Raw genomic sequence first — 19,126 nt, forward strand, 5'->3', positions numbered from 1 at the left:
AGATTGTTTTTCATTGCTTTCATACTCCATATTTTTCTCTTTGACATGTATTAAAAACAGTTCCTATTCTTGCTATTTTCTGCTTGCTGCTTTCAGGTTTTCTTTTTCATAAATGACATAATTAACTGGGGAACATAGCTTACTGTGTCTGTTTACTTATTCTGCATAAGTGTGTTCCCTTATACCCCCAATACCCTGGGTCATGGACTTATTACTTTTTAAAATTATAACAACTCAAAATAGTCTTTGTAAGTTCTCAAGAACATAGTATTCAGCGACTTGAGATACTTATCTATGTGTGGCAGAAAGCAGTTTCAGTACTAGCCGTTTTACATCCTCTGGAAGGAATTACATTATCCTTTTCAGGTTTGCATGGACCTATACAACTACTTCTTGCTCATTAATAGTATCTGAGAGAACCCTGGGGAAATGAATAGTATAGTTAGGAGAACTGAAGTAAGCGTCAATGATTGGTCTTTTCTCTGGACACCCTTATTTTGAGTTGGCTTAAAGATTTTGTACTTCGCAACATGTTCACAGATTTAAGCTTGATTGCTGCTATTTTGTTTTAACTATTTACTGTGGGTATTTATATTAGATTTTACACTTATTGAGGGTGGGAAATATGAATTGCCTATCTTTGAATCCTGCCCAGTATCCAACCCAGTAGGTACCTAATACAAACATTGGATGTACAAACAAAGTTATGACTATCTGTAAAAATTCATATTCCTTAGATTTAGGACAGTGACCTTAAAAAATGCCCATTAATATAAATGCTACCTTTTAAAGAAATCTTTTTAAACAGTGTGAACGTAAACATTGGAATGATTTGGTTATGAAAAAATTTAAGTATATAGACTGAAATAAAGGAGAGTATGGTCATAGGAGAAATGCATCTCTAGAGAAAGAAGAAAAAGTGATCACCTTGCAAAATTAGCACTGTTAATTTAATATATATCAGATCTAAAATATATAATTAAGTTAAAAAAATCTAATATGTTGCTACTTATTATAAAGCTTTGAAATACTTTGTCACGTATAATTTTTAGGTAAAGTATTTGGGGGCATTCATTTTTCTTTAATAGCAGAATAATTGAACCTACTGAAACAAAAATTAACCTCCCTATAAGCTTTAGGAAAAAGTTGGAAAGAGGAGTTCTATCCAGTGAAAATATTCATTCTACTCGCGTTGTGAGACTGAAAAAGCATCTGGAGATTTCCAGGACTAGTACTCAAGAAAGGCAAAAAACTACTCCCAGGAATATGTGTATATATACAATACAGAATGATAAGTATATGCGATAAACCATCTTATTTGAATTTTAGAGTTGACAATTACCAAACAGAATTTAATTTTTAGTAAACCATATAGAGAATGCTACTTGAGAATAAAATGAATTTAATTATGCTGCAGAATGCTTACAGGAACTTAGTTAAGTTTTAAGTCTAATGCTAATGTGCATGTAAGAAGAACCACTGTCCTGAATCTAGTGTTCCTTACACTGGTTTTATTAGGAATCGTGCTCTTTTTATTTTAAAAGAAAAAGTTTTTGTGAAAACTTTTAATCTCATCTTTGATACTGTAATAGATTAGTTTATACTTTTTTTCTGCAGTTCATCATAATCTTACAAAGTAATTTGTAAATTGAAACTTTATTAAAGTATATATATAGTTTAAAAAGTCAGATTTAACAAGGTTTAAAAAAAAAAAATCACTTCCCTCCCTGCTCCCTCCCAGTCCCCTTCTTCTACTTAAACTCCTTAGAAGTAATTTTTCACTTCTCGCATTTTAATATATCACGCTAATTATGCTATTTCTTACCTCTGCACTTTTAAAAACAGTATCTGTGAACTTTCTGTTATGGAAAATGAGATTTCTTTGTTTTGATTTAGATATTTTATAGTTTGTCCACCTCACACATACACAACCATGCGCGCGCGCACACACACAAACACACACACGTGTCCTTTCCTTACATCCTTCCAGCATGTTTTTGACACAGTTTTTGGTTGAATCAGTGTTCAGTGTCTACATTTTTTTAATATGTAAATATTTGTCACCACTGAGGCTTACTATCCCATGATCACATTTCCTGTCCTTGTTTTTCCTGGAGTTAATTACTGTGTTTATAATTACTGTTTTTTGTTTGCTTAGTTTTTTATGTACCCTATCATTGATTAATCTCTGTTTAGAAGTGTAAATTTCCTCCCAGTTTAAGGTGGCTATCATTTTCATTCTTCATTACATCTCTCATAGAGCTTTGCAGTCAGAATTGGTTGCTTTCTGGAGCTGCCACACACTTATAATTCTAGTATTTTCCCCATCAATCTTTATGGAAATTCCTGGATCTCTTCTCGTCCTTTTTCTTGGTTTGTTAGTAAAGCAACTCCTCTAGTTGTTGCTAGAGAAAATATGCACGAGAGGAAGTTTAAGCTTTGCTGCCTAGGCTGGGTGTGGTGGCTCATGCCTGTAATCCCAGCATTTTGGGAGGCTGAAGTGGGAGGATTGCTTGCTTGAGGCCAAGAGTTTAAGACCAATCTGTGTGACATAGTAAGACCCTGTCTCTACAAAAATAAATAAAAAATAAACTTTGCTGCCTAAAAGTTTGTATTTTCCCTAAACTGATACCTGATTGATAATTTGGCAGGGCAAATAATTTTAGGTTAGATATGATTTTCTCTGTGAGTTTTAAGAGGCACTACTTCAAAGTATTGTAGCTTATATTTCTGTTGAGAAATTTGATATTACTGTCTTTTCTGATCTTTTATGTGTGAACTGTGGTGGGTTTCTTCTTCTTCCTCTTTTTCTTATTCCTGCTCCTCCTCCTCTTCCTCCTTTCTCACCCCACCATGAACATTTTTAGCATGTGTATTAACTTGTTCTGAATATTCAAGATGTTGTACCTTTTATTCACTGTGCTGGGTACCTTGCGAGCCGTATTCAGTCTGGAAACTTATATTTTCTTGCTTTATATGTTTTGGTAATTTTCTTTCTTCTTCTTTCTGTACGTTCTTTTAAAATGTCCTCTTACTTACAAAAGGATATTGTGCCTTTTGGATTGAACCTCTAATTTAAATTTTGTTCCCCTCTGTTTTCTAGCTCTTCGTCTTTTATATTTGCATCTTAGAAATTTCCTTGGCTTTATATTACAGACATTATTTCTAATTGCAAATAACATATTATTGGATGCAACGTATTTTAATTTGTCTGAGGATACTTTGGTTTTGCACATTTTCCACACGTTTTCTTCTCTTTTCTTTCTCTTTCACACTAAGAGTTTCAGCAAATTATCGTAAATTATTTTCTTCCCAGAGAAGGTAGCCTTAAACTGAGACCTGAAGGATGTAAAGAAGTTTGCTTATTAGATACAGTGTTTCCCAGGCTTGAGAAATCCTTTAGTTTGATACAGATTACTGAGTCTAAAATGTGATGGAGAAGTGGGGGAGGATGAGACTAGTGGGAAATGCCAAACCAACCTTGAATTTCTTGGAAACACCCTGGTTGACCACGATTTCTTTTATAAAAAATATATTGCTGTTTTCAATCTTTAAAAGGATTTTTTATTCATGAAGGATATTGAACTTTCGTTTTCTTTTTTAGACGTTTGTTTCAGAGTTATGTTGGTCTCATAAAATGAGTTGAGAAATGTTACCTCAACTTTCTGTAAGAGTTAGTGTATGATGTGTATTTTTTTCCTAAATATTTAGAATTCACCTGTGAAGCAAACTGGGCTTCAATTTACCTTTGTGAAAAGGTTTTTAATTACATATTTAATATTTTTAATAGTTATAGGGCCATTTAGATGTTCAGTTTTCTTACATTGTAAATTTTGAAATTTATATTTTTAAAGAAATTTGTATATTTCATCTGAGATACTGGGTTTTATTGACATGAAGTTTTTAATAATGTTCCAGTATCATCATTTCAAAATGTGGAGGATCTATTTTGATATTCCTTTTTTTATACCTAATAGTAATAATTTGTGTTTTCCCCTTTTTATCAAACTTGCTAAAGCATTAATCTCTTCAAAGAACCAACTTTTGACTTTATCTGGTCTTTATTTATTGACATATGCTAAAATTTTTATGTTTTATTTTAAGAGATACTGCAGTGAATATTTTGCAATAAAGAGAGGCACACACAGTGTTTTGTTTTTTGTTTCCCAGTGCATACAAAAGTTACATTTATGCTATACTGTAGTCTGTTAAGTATGCAATAATATTATGTCTAAAAAGTGTATATACCATAATTTAAAAATAACTTATTGATAAAAAATGCTAACGATCCATCTGAACCTTCAGCTGGTTGTAATCTTTTTGCTGGTGGTGGGTCTTGCCTCAGTATTGAAGGCTGCTGACAGATTAGGGTGGTGGTTGCTGAAAGAAGGGGTGGCTATGGTAACTTCTTAAAATAAGACAATGATTTAAGTTTGCCAAGTCAATGGACTCTTCCTTTCAGGAAAGACTTCTCTGTGCATGCAGTGCTGTTTGATATCAGTTTTTATGCACAGTAGAACTTCTTCCAAAATTGGAGTTAGTTCCCTCAAACCATATCAAACCATACCATTGCTTTATGAATTATGTTTATGTAATATTCTAAATTCTTTGAGTCATTTCAGCAGTGTTCACAGCATCTTCACCAGGAACAGATTCCATCTCAAGAAACCACTTCTTTGCTCAAGGATAAGCAACTCCTCATCTGTTCCAGTTTGATTACGAGACTGCAACAATGTAGTCACATTTTTAGTTTCCATTTCTAGTTCTCTTGCTCTTTCCATGACAAAATTCAGTGAAATCTTAAACCCTTCAGAGTCATCAATGAGGGTTGCAGTCAACTTCCAGAGTCCTGTTAATGTTGATATTTTGACCTGTTCTCATGAATCACAAATATTTTTAATGAAATCTAGAATGGTGAATTCTTTTCAGGTTTTCAGTTTTACTTTGCACAGATTCATGAGAGGATTCACTATGACAGTTATAACCTTATGAAATGTATTTCTTAAATAATAAGACTTATCAAAATGGGTCCTGCTTTGTCTTCCAGGCTGGAATGCAGTGGCATGATCATAACTCACTGTGGCCTCGAACTCCTGGGCCCCAGTGATCCTCCCGCCTCAGCCTCCAATGTAGCTGGGACTATAGGCATGTACTAAGACACCTGCGAAATTCTTTAAAGTTTTCCTTAGTGTTCGGGTCTCACTATGTTGCCCAGGTTGGTCTTGAACTCCTGGCCTCAAGCAGTCCTCTCACCTCAGCCTCCAGAGTAGCTGGGATTATAGGTGTGAGCTGCCACGTCCAGCTAATAAGACTTGAAAGCCACAATTACTCCTTGATCCATGGGCTGCAGATTGGATGTTATTTTAGCAGGCATGAAAACAACAGTAAGCTTCTGTACTTCTCCATCAGAGCTCTTGGGTGACAGGTGCATTGTCAATGAGCAGGAATATTTTGAAAGGAATCTTTTTTTCTGAGTGGGTTTTTTTGAGTGGGTTTCAGATATTTAGTAAACTATGCTGGAGACAGATGTGATGTCATCCAGGCTTTGTTGTTTCATTTATAGAGCACAAACAGAGTAGTTTTAGCATAGTTCTAAGGGCCTAGGAGTTTTGGAATGGCAAGTAAGCATTGGTTTCAGCTTAAAGTCACCAGTTGCACTAGCTCCTAACAAGAGAGTCAGTATGTCCTTTGAATCTTTGAAGCCAGACATTGACTTACTTTAGCTCTGAAAGTCCTGGATGGCTTCTTCCAATAGAAGGCTGTTTTGCCTTTACTGAAAATCTGTTGTTTAGTGTAGCCACGTTCATCAATGGTCTTAATGAAATCTTCTGGATAACTTGTTATACTTCCTACGTTACCTTGTACTTATATGTTCTAGAGATGGCTTCTTTCCTTACAGCTCATGAACCAACCTCTGCTAGCTTCAAACTTTTCTTCTGCAGGTTTCTCAGTTCACTCAGCCTTCATAGGATTGAAGAGAGTTAGAGCCTTACTCTGGATTAAGGCTTTGGCTTAAGGGAATGCAGTGGTTGGTTTGATCTTCTGTCCAGACCATTAAAATTTTCTCCATATCAGCAATAAGGGTGTTTTGCTTTCTTATCGTTCGTCACTGATGACTGGAGTATCACTTTTTTCCTTCAAGAATTTTTCCTCGGCTAATGGTGTAAGAGGCCTAGCTTTTGGCCTATCTCAGCTTTCAGCATGCTTTCCTCTCTAAGCTTAGTCATTTCTAACTCTCGATTTAAAGTGACAGATGCATCTCTTCCTTTCACCTGAACACTTAGAGGCCATGGTGGGGTTATTAATTGGCCTAATTTCAGTATTGTTGTGTCTCAAGGAATAGGGAGACCCAAGGAAAGGGAGAGAGATGTGGAACGACTGATCGGTGGACCAGTCAGAACACATATAAACATTTATCAGTTAAGTTTGCTGTCTTATATGGGCTCAGTTTGTGGAGCCCGAAAAAATTACAGTAGTAACATCAAAGATCACTGATCACAGATCACCATAACAGATAAAATAATAATGAAAAAGTTTAAAATATTTTAAGAATTAGCAGAACGTGACATAGAGACACCAAGTGATCACATGCTCTTGGAAAAACGGCAGTGATAGACTTGTTCAACTTAGGCTTGCTACAGAGTTTTAATTTTTTTAAAAAGGCAATCTTGGAAGTGCAGTGAAGTCCGGCACAATATAAAAACATACACCTGTATTTAATTTTACACTGATCTTTTTAAAACATAAGGTTTAAGGTACAGATTTCTCTTCAAACACTGTTTAGCTGCATTTCACACATTTTGATGTGCTGAATTTGCCACATAGTTTATAATTTTTCTAATTTCTCACAAATTTCAGAAAGTGTTTTGATTAAAGGTTGAAATCCCAGAGGGTTTAGGATAAATTTTTAAAAAATACTTGACATTGAGGATTCCCTTGGAGTAAATGATACTAGAAGAAATAAAAGAACTGACACTTAAAAAAAAGAGGTAATGAAATAAAAGTTGAAAGTGAGACTTGGGGAAAAAATAAGAAGATGGATCTGTAGATTTATTAATGGAAGTTGGGATGTAGATGGGAATTTAGCTCATATCTATTGTTAAAGAATAAAAACCATCAGAAAATTTTATGGGGCAAAAGGACTATAATATCATTGCCAGTTGTACTCCACTCTAATTTTTATATGAACACAGTTTTTATTGTTGTTTTTGAAACAGCATCTTGCTTTTTTGTCCAGGCTGGAGTGCAGTGGCATGATCATGGTTCACTGCAACCTTGAACTCCTGAGCTCAAGCAGTCCTCCCACCTTAGCCTCCTAAGTAGCCTGGACTACAAGCACAAGCTACCACGCCCACCTAATTTTTTAATTTTTAGTAGAGACGAGGTCTTACTTTGTTGAAAAGGCTGATGTTGAATTCCTGGGTTCAAGCAATCCTACTGCCTTGGCCTCCCACACTGCTGGTATTACAGGTGTGAGCCATCCTGCCAAATCCAAATACAGTGTTTAATTAATTGAAACATAGGGTGCTTTTAATTTTCTTTCCTTACCTTTATGAATCTATAACCTAACTTTTTTGCAGCCAAGATTATAAATGACCTTCATTTTTCTCACAACTAATAATCCTAGTGTCACTACCAGAGATTGAATATTGGGCTTGGTGAGCCAATGATCAAACTATCAAATTTGGCAGTTTTTTATACAAATGCCTATATTATGATAAAATACTCAAAGTGTGTGTATTGAAAAAGTAGGGATCAGAAATAACATTTAATTGTACTTATATTTAAAAATTACATGAGTAAATTCTTGAAGTTAAAATTATCTGGGTTCAGTTTAAGGTCTATTGTTAGCGTTTGACCCAGGCAAATCACCTACTTGCTGTGTATATCAGTTTCCTCATCTATAAAATGGGGGTAATATTCCATAACATGTGACTCATAGGGTTTTTAGTGATTAATAAGAAAAATATTGGTGAAGCACAAAAAATGCCTGGCATATAGTTTTTCAGGAAACGTTAGATTTTGTCATGATTATTATATATGGTGAATGCAGTGCAGTGAGATCTCAACTATCAGACTCTAATATGTCTACTTGATTTTTACAAATGACTTACCTTTTTAATTTTATGGGAATTTCTAGAAGTTGTTAAATTTTTAATATTTAAACTTTTTTATCACAATTTTCTTTGCTACTGCTTTTGCAAATCCATCAAGAAGAGTTTGCAGTATTTTAAATAATTCTTTATTGAACATCCTTACACATGAACATTTGGCACATGACATTATTCCTAGAGGAGGACTAATGGCCAAGAGCATGTACATTTACAGAATGGATTTATTGCTAGATGGGCCTACAGAATGAATACACTGATTTATGCTCACACTGGAAGTTTTAAAAAAATTCTCATTTACTTGAGGAGCTTAATCTTAGAGTTTTGATAGTTTTCTCTGTTGAAATACATTGCTTGGGGGAAAATGTACAATGGAGCTGGTAAGTAAATACACTTTAGTATGATTATATATATATAGAGAGAGATAGATATATAATGCTTAAAATATGGAGTAAAATTAGCATAAGATATTGCTGATGGCATAAATTGGTAAAAGTTTTTTTTTAAGAGCAACTTACGAATAAAACGTTTGATTTTTTTTTTTAAGCCTTATTTCTGGGAACTTACCTTAAGAAAATAACATAACATCTCGGGGAAAAGTGCAGCTACAGAAATGTTCAGTACAGCATTAGTTGTAGAAACAAAATTTAAAGCACCCTAAATATAAAATATTAGGTGAAATATTAAATTATGGCTTATTTAGTAATTAAAATTTAATGCTGTTTTTAAAATGATGGAAGTGAAGATTATATAGGAATGTACAAATGTGTCTATGCTATAATTGAATTAAAAATTTATAATGAAAAATTAACTATATCATAAAACTTTGAATAATATGGGAAAAACACAATCTCATTATATGAGCACAAGTATTTGAATTTTGAACCATTTACTTCATTTTTCTTGTAGGTCTAATATTTATACTTGTTAAGTATAGTGTATGTAAAACTTTTTGATCCTTTTTCTTGCTACTTCTGTGTTTTCATAGCATTTTTTATAGCGCTAAGTATCCTGCTGTGTACAGATAATTTCTGTTTTAATTCATATTTGCATTGATGCCTCTTACTTCTTCTACCTTCTAATTTCCCAGCCTTGATTAATATCGGCATAATCTCAGAAGTTAATTCAGGAGCTATTGCTATTACAAGATAGAGTTTTATCTGAAAATCTAAAAGGATTATTATAAAGATTACAGCCCCTGCCTCTCAAGGACTTCAAGATTGGTTGAGAGAGTCATGAAAACTACATGCAATTAAGATGCAAATGCTAGAGGAGATAAATTATTCTGTTGGTGCGCAAAGGAGAGAGCTGCTTTATTCTCGTTGAGTTGGGATTGGGAAATGAGGAAAGCTTCATGGAAAAGATGTTACTTACGGTAGTCCCTGAGAAGTGAATGCATGTGAACTTGTAGGAATGAAGAGGGCATTCAGAGCAGAGGGAACAGTTGTGAGCAAAGTCCTGAGACAATTCAGTATGTTCAGAGAATTGCAGGTATTTGAGGATGGCAGTATTAGGTTTGGTGTGAACTTCCTCAATGCTCCCAAAGACCCTAGACCCACCCCGTGGGCTTTATTATCTAATAGGATGTTAAATTGAGTTTAGGATTGGGAAACATTACATTACATATAGCAAATATTTGTTGGAACATAACATTTACAGATTGTCAGTCCAAATGCTGGGCCATTTTATAAGCTACAATGAGGTATTGTTTATTTTAGATTCCAGTGTATGATTCTTGAAGAACTTCAGGATGTTAGCAATAATAGTTATGATATATTGAATTAAACTGGAGACGTTGGCAGGGGCTATCATGTTGTGGAGACAATGGAGGCAATAGGCAGAAATGTATATCTAATCATATTCCTTTCCTGTTTAAAGTCCTTCCATTGGGTGACAGAGCGAGACTCCATCTCAAAAAAAAAAAAAAAAAACCATTTGGAGCAGTGCTCCTCAAAGTGTGGTCTGCAACAAAATGACTACAGAAATTGAAAGCAAGTGAGAAATAACTTGATATGTATTGAATCACTTGGACAATGTGAATTGGGAATTAATAACAACAATAAGAAATAAACCTATTGTTTCACTACTTCAGTGTGAGACGTAGTGATTAAAAGATTATTGCAGCTGGTGCGGTGGCATGTGCTTACTTGGGAGGCTTAGGTGGGAGGACTGCTTGAGCCCAGTAGTTCTGGACTGCAGTGCCCTATGCTGATCCTGTGTCCGCACTAAGTTTGACATCAATATGGTGACCTCCTGGAAGCAAGGGGGCCACCAGGTTGCCTAAGGAAGTCTGAACTGGCTCAGGTTGGAAGTGGAGCAGGTTGAAACTCCTGTGCTGATAAGTAGTGGGATCATGCCTATGAATAGCCACTGCACTCCAGCCTGGGCAACATAGTGAGACTCCTTCTTTTAAAATAAATCTATTGCAAAAGACTCCATGCTTGAAATAACAGCCTGAGAGAGATGAGAGGGACAGAATATATAGGATTTAGTAACCATACGGGAGGGAGCAGGAGACCTTGAAGGAAAGAGAGGAACCTAAAACGATTAGCAGACTTTTGTTTTGGCAAAATTGGTGAAGTTCTTTTCTGGAAAGGGAGAATATAGGGTAGGTCAAGAAAAGAGTTCACATTCACATAGGTTGAGTTTGAGTTGTCTGTAGGGGCATTGGAATCTTTTTAGTAGGAATTTAGACACAAGACATCCAGGACAGAAATCTTGGCCATCAGTTTACCATAAAGAAAGTGGTAGTTCATGCCAGTTAGAAGAGACTAGAAGAGGGATGAGAAGAAAATTCAGGTTAATTCTAACAGTGATGAGGCAAGACAAAGGAGATAAGAAAAGAGATAGAGAAAGAAAGACCATAGAGACAGGAGAAGTACAGGAGAACTGAAGAAAGAAAATATATATATATATATTTATATTGAGCATATCTATTGAAATGTTCACAGGGGTAAGGTGACTGGGAATAGTCCTCTAGATTTAGCACTTAGTAATTATTTAATCTTGGCAAGAATAATACCGTTGGAATCCTGATTGCAGTGGATTTGAGAAACGAATGGGAGTTGAATAAGTTGAGCAACAGATTATTCTTTCGAAGAGTCCAGCTGTACTGAGAACAGAGAAAGGTAGGTAGGTAAGGATTAAGGGAAGAATTTAGATTTTACATGGGCAAGACAAGAAAATTATGCGATATGGGAGTGTTTATATATACAGTTGACCCTTAAACAACACGGGTTTGAACTGTATGGATTCCTTTATACACTGATTTTCTTTTGCCTCTGCTATCCCTAAGACAGCAAGAACAACCCCTATTCTTTGCTCCTCAGCCTACTCTGTGAAGACGATGAGGATGAGGACCTTTATGATAATCTACTTTCACTTAATTAGTAGTAAATATATCTTATTAACATTTTGTTTTATCTAACTTACTTTAAGAATATAGTGTATAATATAACATTCAAAGTATGTATTAGTTGACTCTTTATGTGATCAGCAAGGCTTCTGGTTAGCAGTAGGCTATTAGCAGTTAAGTTTTTGAGGAGTTAGAAGTTACACATGGATTTTTGACGGTGGTCGGAGGTTGATACCTCTAATCCCCTCATTGTTCAAGGCTCAACTGTATATAGAAAGATTGAAAGTGAAGGAAGGAGATGGATTAAAGAACAGTATCCTGGAGAGAGAAAGTCAGTAGCACAGTTGGAAAAATGAGTGTCTAACAAGACATAAAAATTTTTCTCCTTGAGACTGGGAACAGCTGTAAATAGGTTTGTGATAGGAAATTAAGGATAATTCATGTATTCACAATCTGGTACAGTCAGCTGGCCTACCTTACTTTGGCCACAAAGAATGATCTTTCTGATTTGTTTGTTGCCTTAGTTTATGATATCATTTCCAGACTTTTAGGAAAATTAGCGAATATAACATTTTGGCAGACTATGTCTTAAAATGAATCAAGTCTAGTTTTTTCTCTTCTTAATTTTAAACATTGATTTCTGGGAAAGTTAAATTTATAATGATGCATTTATTCAAGAATCAAATAATTGTATCAATAATCTGCTGTATGCAAATGTTATGTTTTATTCCATAAGTTGATATTTTAATTATCATGAATTATATTTACCTTTTATGTCAGGTTACAAAACTGATGTTAGTAATGTAGTTTATCAGAAAGACCATTGACTTTGGAATTATAAGACCCTGAGTTAAAATCTTAGTTCTATCACAGATTAACCATTTAATATTGAGTATTGGCAAACTTGTTTTCCTTTTTTGAGATAAGAGTGTTGCTCTGTTGCCCAGGCTGGAGTGCAGTGGCATGATCATAGGCTTACTACAGCCTCGACCTCTTGGGCTCAAGCAATCCTCCTCCCTCAGCCTCCTAAGTAGCTGGGACTATAGGTGTGCACCACCATTCTCAGGTACTTTTTTTTTTTGTAGAGAGTAGGTCTTACTATGTTGCCTAGGCTTGTCTCAAACTCCTGACCTCAAGCAATCCTCTCACCTCAGCCTCCCAAAGTGCTGGGATTACAGGCAAGAGCCATTGTGCCCAGCCCAAACTTCTTGTAAAGTTTATCTTAAATTGAAGATAGTACTGGCTACTTGATAAGATAATTGAAAGGGTTAAATGAGTGACTATTATGTTAGTGTTCTCTTCTGAATGAAACCGTTAAAATATAGAACCTGTTTGTGAGGATTTCCACTACCAGTATCTGTTTAAAATAGTGCCATTCCTATTTTCACTAAAGGATTAACTACCAGTGTTCATTACAGTATACTCATAAAAATCATATTTAAAGCATGGTATTCATTCCCTTTCCTGAAACCCATTCCGTTTCTTCTCCTCAGGACACTGTTTTACAGTTAGTTTGTATACCAACATAGGATAGGTGGCTCTGTGAATTATATAATGTAGTGTGGACCACCCAATTTTAATAAACACCTACAACTTCTAAAACGTAGTGTTCTTGAAATTCTAAAATTGTATTTGAAGAGTTTTAGTGACATGTAGGCCATATTAATTAGGTCACTGAAGTTTTAAATTTCTTATATTGCGTTTAATTTTTAATTAGGTTTGGTGAACTTCCTCAATGCTCTCAAAGACCCTAGACCCACCCCGTGGGCTTTATTATCTAATAGGAAGTTAAATTGAATTTAGGATTGGGAAACATTACATTACATATAGCAAATATTTTTGGAACATAACATTTACAGATTGTCAGTCCAAATGCTGGGCCATTTTTTAAGCTACAATGAGGTATTGTTTATTTTAGATTCTAGTGTATGATTCTTGAAGAACTTCAGGATGTTAGCAATAATAGTTATGATATATTGAATTCCACTGTATACATAGAGTAGAAAATGAGGCTCAGAAAGGTTCAGTGACTTGCTTAAGCTTACACAGTTTATAAGTAGTAATCTGGCTTTGTCTCATTCTAAACTCTAGTCTGTAAATAGCAAAACAAAGCATTAATCTATTTTAAATAAAAATTTATATTAATATGAGAACATAATGGAAATGTCAGTTTTATGGCATTTTTCATCTGGCTGGGAAATACTGTTCACAACTATTAGGATTCTCTTCTTATACTCAAACCCTGTCACTTGGCCTGCCTTCTGAGAAGCAGTACAGATTTTGATAAAACCTCCTAATCCACTAATCCTTGGGACTAACATGGTAAATTGCTGGGAGATGATGGCAGGCAGTATGCTGCCAATTCAAAGTGAACTTTAAAGTCTTATAGCCCCTCCCTTACACCCTCAATGATGAGACAACAGAAGGCATGTAATTACAATAGCAGTTTCAAGCCATTTATCTTCTATAATCTGACAGCTAAGAAAAGAACATCAAAACAAAATTTCCTTGACACTGGAAGCTTCTTATATGATTAAAAATGTACCACCTGTTATATAACTAAAAGAACAACTGCCCTCTAAAAGGAAACCTGATTCTAGAAGAGTGGTAATATGCATAGTATGATGCAAACATGCTGCTCTCTTCACACTGGATATTTTCTAAATATTTTGAATTTTTTGGTATAGTTTATAAAGGTTTATTTAAGAATATATTGCAATATTTGTTTAAAATAGTGTGGCATTAACTAGGATCTCATTCTTTTTATGAAGTATTTGTTTAAAAAAATGCTATAACAAATATATGAAAATGTAGCCTAAGAAATGTTTTAGGCATTGACTACAAATTTTAACTTTTGAGTTTAGAATCCTTATTTGGACTGTGCAAGGCTATGAAGTCTGAAATTTTAACACCCGGGTATTGTATGGCATACAATACCTTGCTGAATGAATTCATTGTCAAATTTTAACACCTTCATAAAAGGCCTAAAATTAGCCTTTTATGAAGACTTATAAGCACAGAATGGGCAAATTCATGTTCTTACATTTATTTGGTGAATATAAGCTTGTTTTTCAAAATTATCCAATTGTTATTACCTTGGTCACTCATTTTCCAGATCACTAGAGTCAGATTAGCATGTTTCTGAATGCATAAATGTACATAATTATTTCACAAATTTTTAAGTGAATAAGCTTCTTGAAGTCGTCAGGTATTGTCTTACTCATCTTTGTATCCCATACGGTACCCTGCTGAATGAATTCATTGTCAAAATACACATTCATAATCTAACACACACTCCTACCCAATATTTAGTGAACATTCACTAAATAAAATGAATTATATTAACATCAGCCCTATCACGTAAGTTCTATTATTGGCTCTGTTTTCTAGATGAGAAAACTCAGGCTTATTTGGATGTTTCTCTCTCATAAATTTTGTAAAGTTGAGTATTCTTTTGTTCGTTGATAAAGCCTTATAGTATTTTTAGAACTTAACCCTACAGAATATTAAAAAAAAAAAAAAAAAACCTCTTAATACCGGGTACTCGTCATACAGGTTCAACAAAAGAGTCTTCATCCTGTTTGTGACTTTTATTTTTCGGGTATGGTTTTTAATGAGGATACAAAATAAATGCAAGATAAGTCTGTGTTTGTATTTTGTAGTGTGTTGGTGATAAACCATGTTGAATTTTTGCTGGTGATAATATTCTACTGGTAATTTAATTGTAGAATTTACAGATGAGAGTTTTAAGCTAGTGTCAGCAGAGAAGTCATTATGGCTTTGATATATAGCCTTAAATTTGGGCAGGTCTCAAATTTCTTATGTATAAAAAAAGTTAGACTAAATCTCCCAAAATCCTTTCTTACGCTTTCAAGATATAATTGGAGCTATGAAAGAGTACTAAGGTCACCAAAAGGAAAAAGCGCAAAGAACTAAGAGAAAGCCAAGGACTGAGTTTTGAGTGTTAACAATGCATATTTTTGAAATGGTAGGAAGTCATGACAGTGAACTAACATGGAAAACAAGGAAAGTTTCTGAAAATGTGGTTAATAAGATTGAAGAGAAAAAAGCTCTAAGAAAGATCATAGTAAACCTTACAGAGCATTTTTTGCCCTAAAATGTTGTGGAAGCCTAATAGTAGGGAGATAAGAGGTAACATATGAAAAACCCTTGGCACTGTGCTTCAGGATATTAGTTCCTATTTCCTCTGATTCATTTCTGATTCAAGTACCATTTGTGTCCTCTTGACACTTATTTGAGTGGTACTTCATTGCTCAAACATTTTTTGCAATACTTGTAATTTCCCTGAGAGACTATTTAGAAGCCATAAAAGATAATTTAAAACTTTATAACCTATCATTGCTGTTCTTAATAAATTGCTCAGATCTGCATTGTCTTAGTTACTCACCTTATTCTCAGAATTTGGCTCTGAATGAATTTTGATGGTTTCCAGCAATCAGACTCAACCTGAAAAGATGAGGATTTGCTCTCATTTTCAGATAGTAGAATTCAACAGAAATAAAGAATTGAAAGAGCACTGCATTTGATGTTGACACCTGTATTCTGTTCCAAGTTCTTCTGTTAAGTAGATGTATACTTTCATTTAAATTCTACTTGAAATGACTTAATTATTAATTATGGCTTAATAACAGCATAATTATTATATATTGTGAAAGTCTATGATTTTATTATTTTAACTAGGCTCTGAAAATAATAAGATAGTTATAATTCCATCTACAATAATGAATCTTTGAAAATTTGGTTCTTAGTAACTCTGTACCAAAGCTGCCTAAAGAAAATTTAATTCTGTATTTTTGTATAAATATGTGGAATATATTAATGTATTCCTATTTTGAGTTTTTTTCCCTAAAAATCTACTTAGTATTATGTTTTGACTAATGGTCTGTTGGTTCATTCTTAGTTGGGCAACAGCATTTGAAGTAACAGCTCTCAATTAATTGATTAACCCTCTGTTAAGTTTTGTTTACAGATTATTGGTTGATCATATAGATTTTTGCATGGCATTTATTTACTAAATCACTGCATAATTAGTGAACTTGCTTTGTGTCACCAATTAACATGCAACTTCCTAAGATAATAAAAAAGCTAAAATTTTTAGTTCGTAGTTCCAAAGCACAAAAACATAAATAAAGAATATCTTGACTAGAAACCATCAAAATATCATTCTACTGTATTTAGTTAAAAAAAAAAAAAGAAATACCTTTCTTAGAGCCAAAAATAAAAACAATGGGTGAATATATGAAATTTTACAGTATACTAAAATAATGTAAATGAGTTATGATTCTGTGCACCATCTACACAGTTTATAATGCTGTAAATACATGTTCTTAGTACTTATTCTAAATATTATACCCCCATCTCCCACCTACTTGAAGAACAGCTATTTTTATGTTAATAAAACAGATCTCAGTAAATATGGGGATTATTAGGATTTAGGATATATTGAATTATAAAGCAACATATTTAGGCTTATACTTTTGGGAAATTAAGTTTAGCAGTGAAATAATCCTGATTAAATTTCATAGTAAATCAAATGTGTATTATTTAACAACTAGTGGGAACCTGGCCCCAGACACAAATAGTGGGAATATCTGAATTTTTTTTTTAATTACAGGAATATGTTTAGGCAAATAAATAGAGTATAAATGTTTATGGCATTCTTAGCTAGAGGTCACATTCTAAAGTGCTGTGCATCGTACGGTTATAACCAACTTTATAACTTAAAATACTTACTCTGACAGTCTTTTATGTCTATGGAATAGGACTGAAAGCCTTAGAATATACTGAAATACTTTTTATTTTTATGTAATTCACCTTTCTTTCCCAGCTCTTCTATAGTTTCATAATGAATAGATGATTAAGTAGATCACTGCTACTGCAGAAAAGAGAAACTTACCTTGGATCATGGTAACTTGCAGCCTGGATCCTAACTCTTCCTCAGTAGGAGGTGCTGGAGAGATAAAAGGATTAATAGTTTCTCTTAGTATGCTTTCAGAGAGCCTCATTATTGCTCTTTTTATAAGTTTATGACAGCAGTAAAAGTGTAGAGTGAAATATTTAAACAATGTCAGTGTGGGTTGCAAGAATATGGGAGAAAACAGGAATTTGGATAAATATTTTTGATTGTTATTTTAGTTTTATGTAGGGGGGCAAAATAATTAAAACCAGTCTATCTACATCAACAGAAAATTTCCCCAATTGCCTGTACTATTCACAGATGTAATCTGAAACCACAAAGGTGGTATAGATGATTGTGTCTTTTCTTGCTCTTTTGAAAGTGTGTTTCCATTTCTTATACTGTGTTCCCAAATATAGCTGTCTAAAAATCAAAAATATAATTTCCAGGATCTAAAATGCACCCTTATGCTGTGTGGATATACACTGGTTTGTCTACTTACTTCTGGTCAATTCTGAAGTGGATCTCAGCTCCTCTTGAATTAGCCATAGACTTGCTTCTCCCCACACTTCTCCCTCATTTATATTCACCTGCAGCCATTGGGCCCAGAAAAGTTACTAGAAGCGTGTTGAGTGTGATGGATAGAATAATTGAATTTGGCCATTCCCTGGACATGAAGATGGTAGAGTGCTTATTATGTGTCAGGCAGCGTTTTAAGTCCTTTCTTCACAACAGCTCTGTGAAATAAAATATGTTATCCCATTTTGTGTATAAAGAAAGAGTGGAATAGTGGTGACCTTGTCAGGATTATTATTGGGTTAGCTTTATTAGCTGTGTTAATTACCCATAAGGAGGGAATGATAGTATATAAATAAAGTGAAATTGATACTAAAAAAGGAGGGTTTCCCTTTTACTCCCTGAAGGAAAAAGTGCATGAATCATGGTTGTATCTAAAATGCCGAAAAACTAGAAACAACCTAAATGTTCTATTGCTAAATAGTGAACAGTTATATATGCAATATTTTATATTTCTGTCAGAATAAATACTGGACTATGTTGATACCTGAAAAGATGCATTAAAAATAGTAAGTTAAAAACCCACAGATTTATACCCACACTGACAATTATAAATGTGTATTTATATTAATACAACTTTGATAAACTGACAAAGGGCCAACAGAATGGGAAATATAAAGTGACAGATGTCTTCTGAAAAGTAATGGTAACCAGTTGGATAATGAAAACAGTAAATTTTAAGAAGACTAGGGATTACAATGTAGCAATTTTAAAAAGGTGAATTTAAATTCACTTCCAAATGACATTCTCCAAGATGAAATATCTGTCCTATGTTAAATGTTCTAGAAGACCTTCAGGAACACAACTAAAGTGCCCTAGAAATGGAAAATTTCAAGATAAGTTGTATAGCAGCGTTTCCCAAAGCACTTTTGCACAGTTGGTTTTAAAGGTTAACAGGCATTACATGTAAATAAAAGGGTAGTGAAGACAATTTGGGAAATCCTAGGGTTCATAAAATTAGATTCTTTTGTGTAGGACTCATTAGCCCCTTTAATGAGCATACTCCAGGTGAGTAGGAGTGGAGGCAGAATGCAGAGTGCCCCATTTCATAGACTTGTTTGCTTGAGACCACAGAACTGTTGGGCTTGGTTCTTGTTAGGGAAATAGCCTCTGCAGATACACTTTGGGCAACAGTGGCATGTTACTTGGAGGTGTCCGTGAGCAGGC

General features: G+C 34.1%; 1 protein-coding gene across 1 annotated transcript in view; it reads left to right on the forward strand.

Annotated features, from left to right (window-relative positions):
* The window catches only part of BMP2K (BMP2 inducible kinase), a 151,788-nt gene that overhangs the window by 124,134 nt on the left and 8,528 nt on the right, over positions 1-19,126 (forward strand). The window lies entirely within an intron of this gene.

Source organism: Mandrillus leucophaeus, unplaced genomic scaffold, assembly GCF_000951045.1.
Source record: "Mandrillus leucophaeus isolate KB7577 unplaced genomic scaffold, Mleu.le_1.0 Scaffold75, whole genome shotgun sequence".
In the NCBI taxonomy this organism is placed as follows: domain Eukaryota; kingdom Metazoa; phylum Chordata; class Mammalia; order Primates; family Cercopithecidae; genus Mandrillus; species Mandrillus leucophaeus.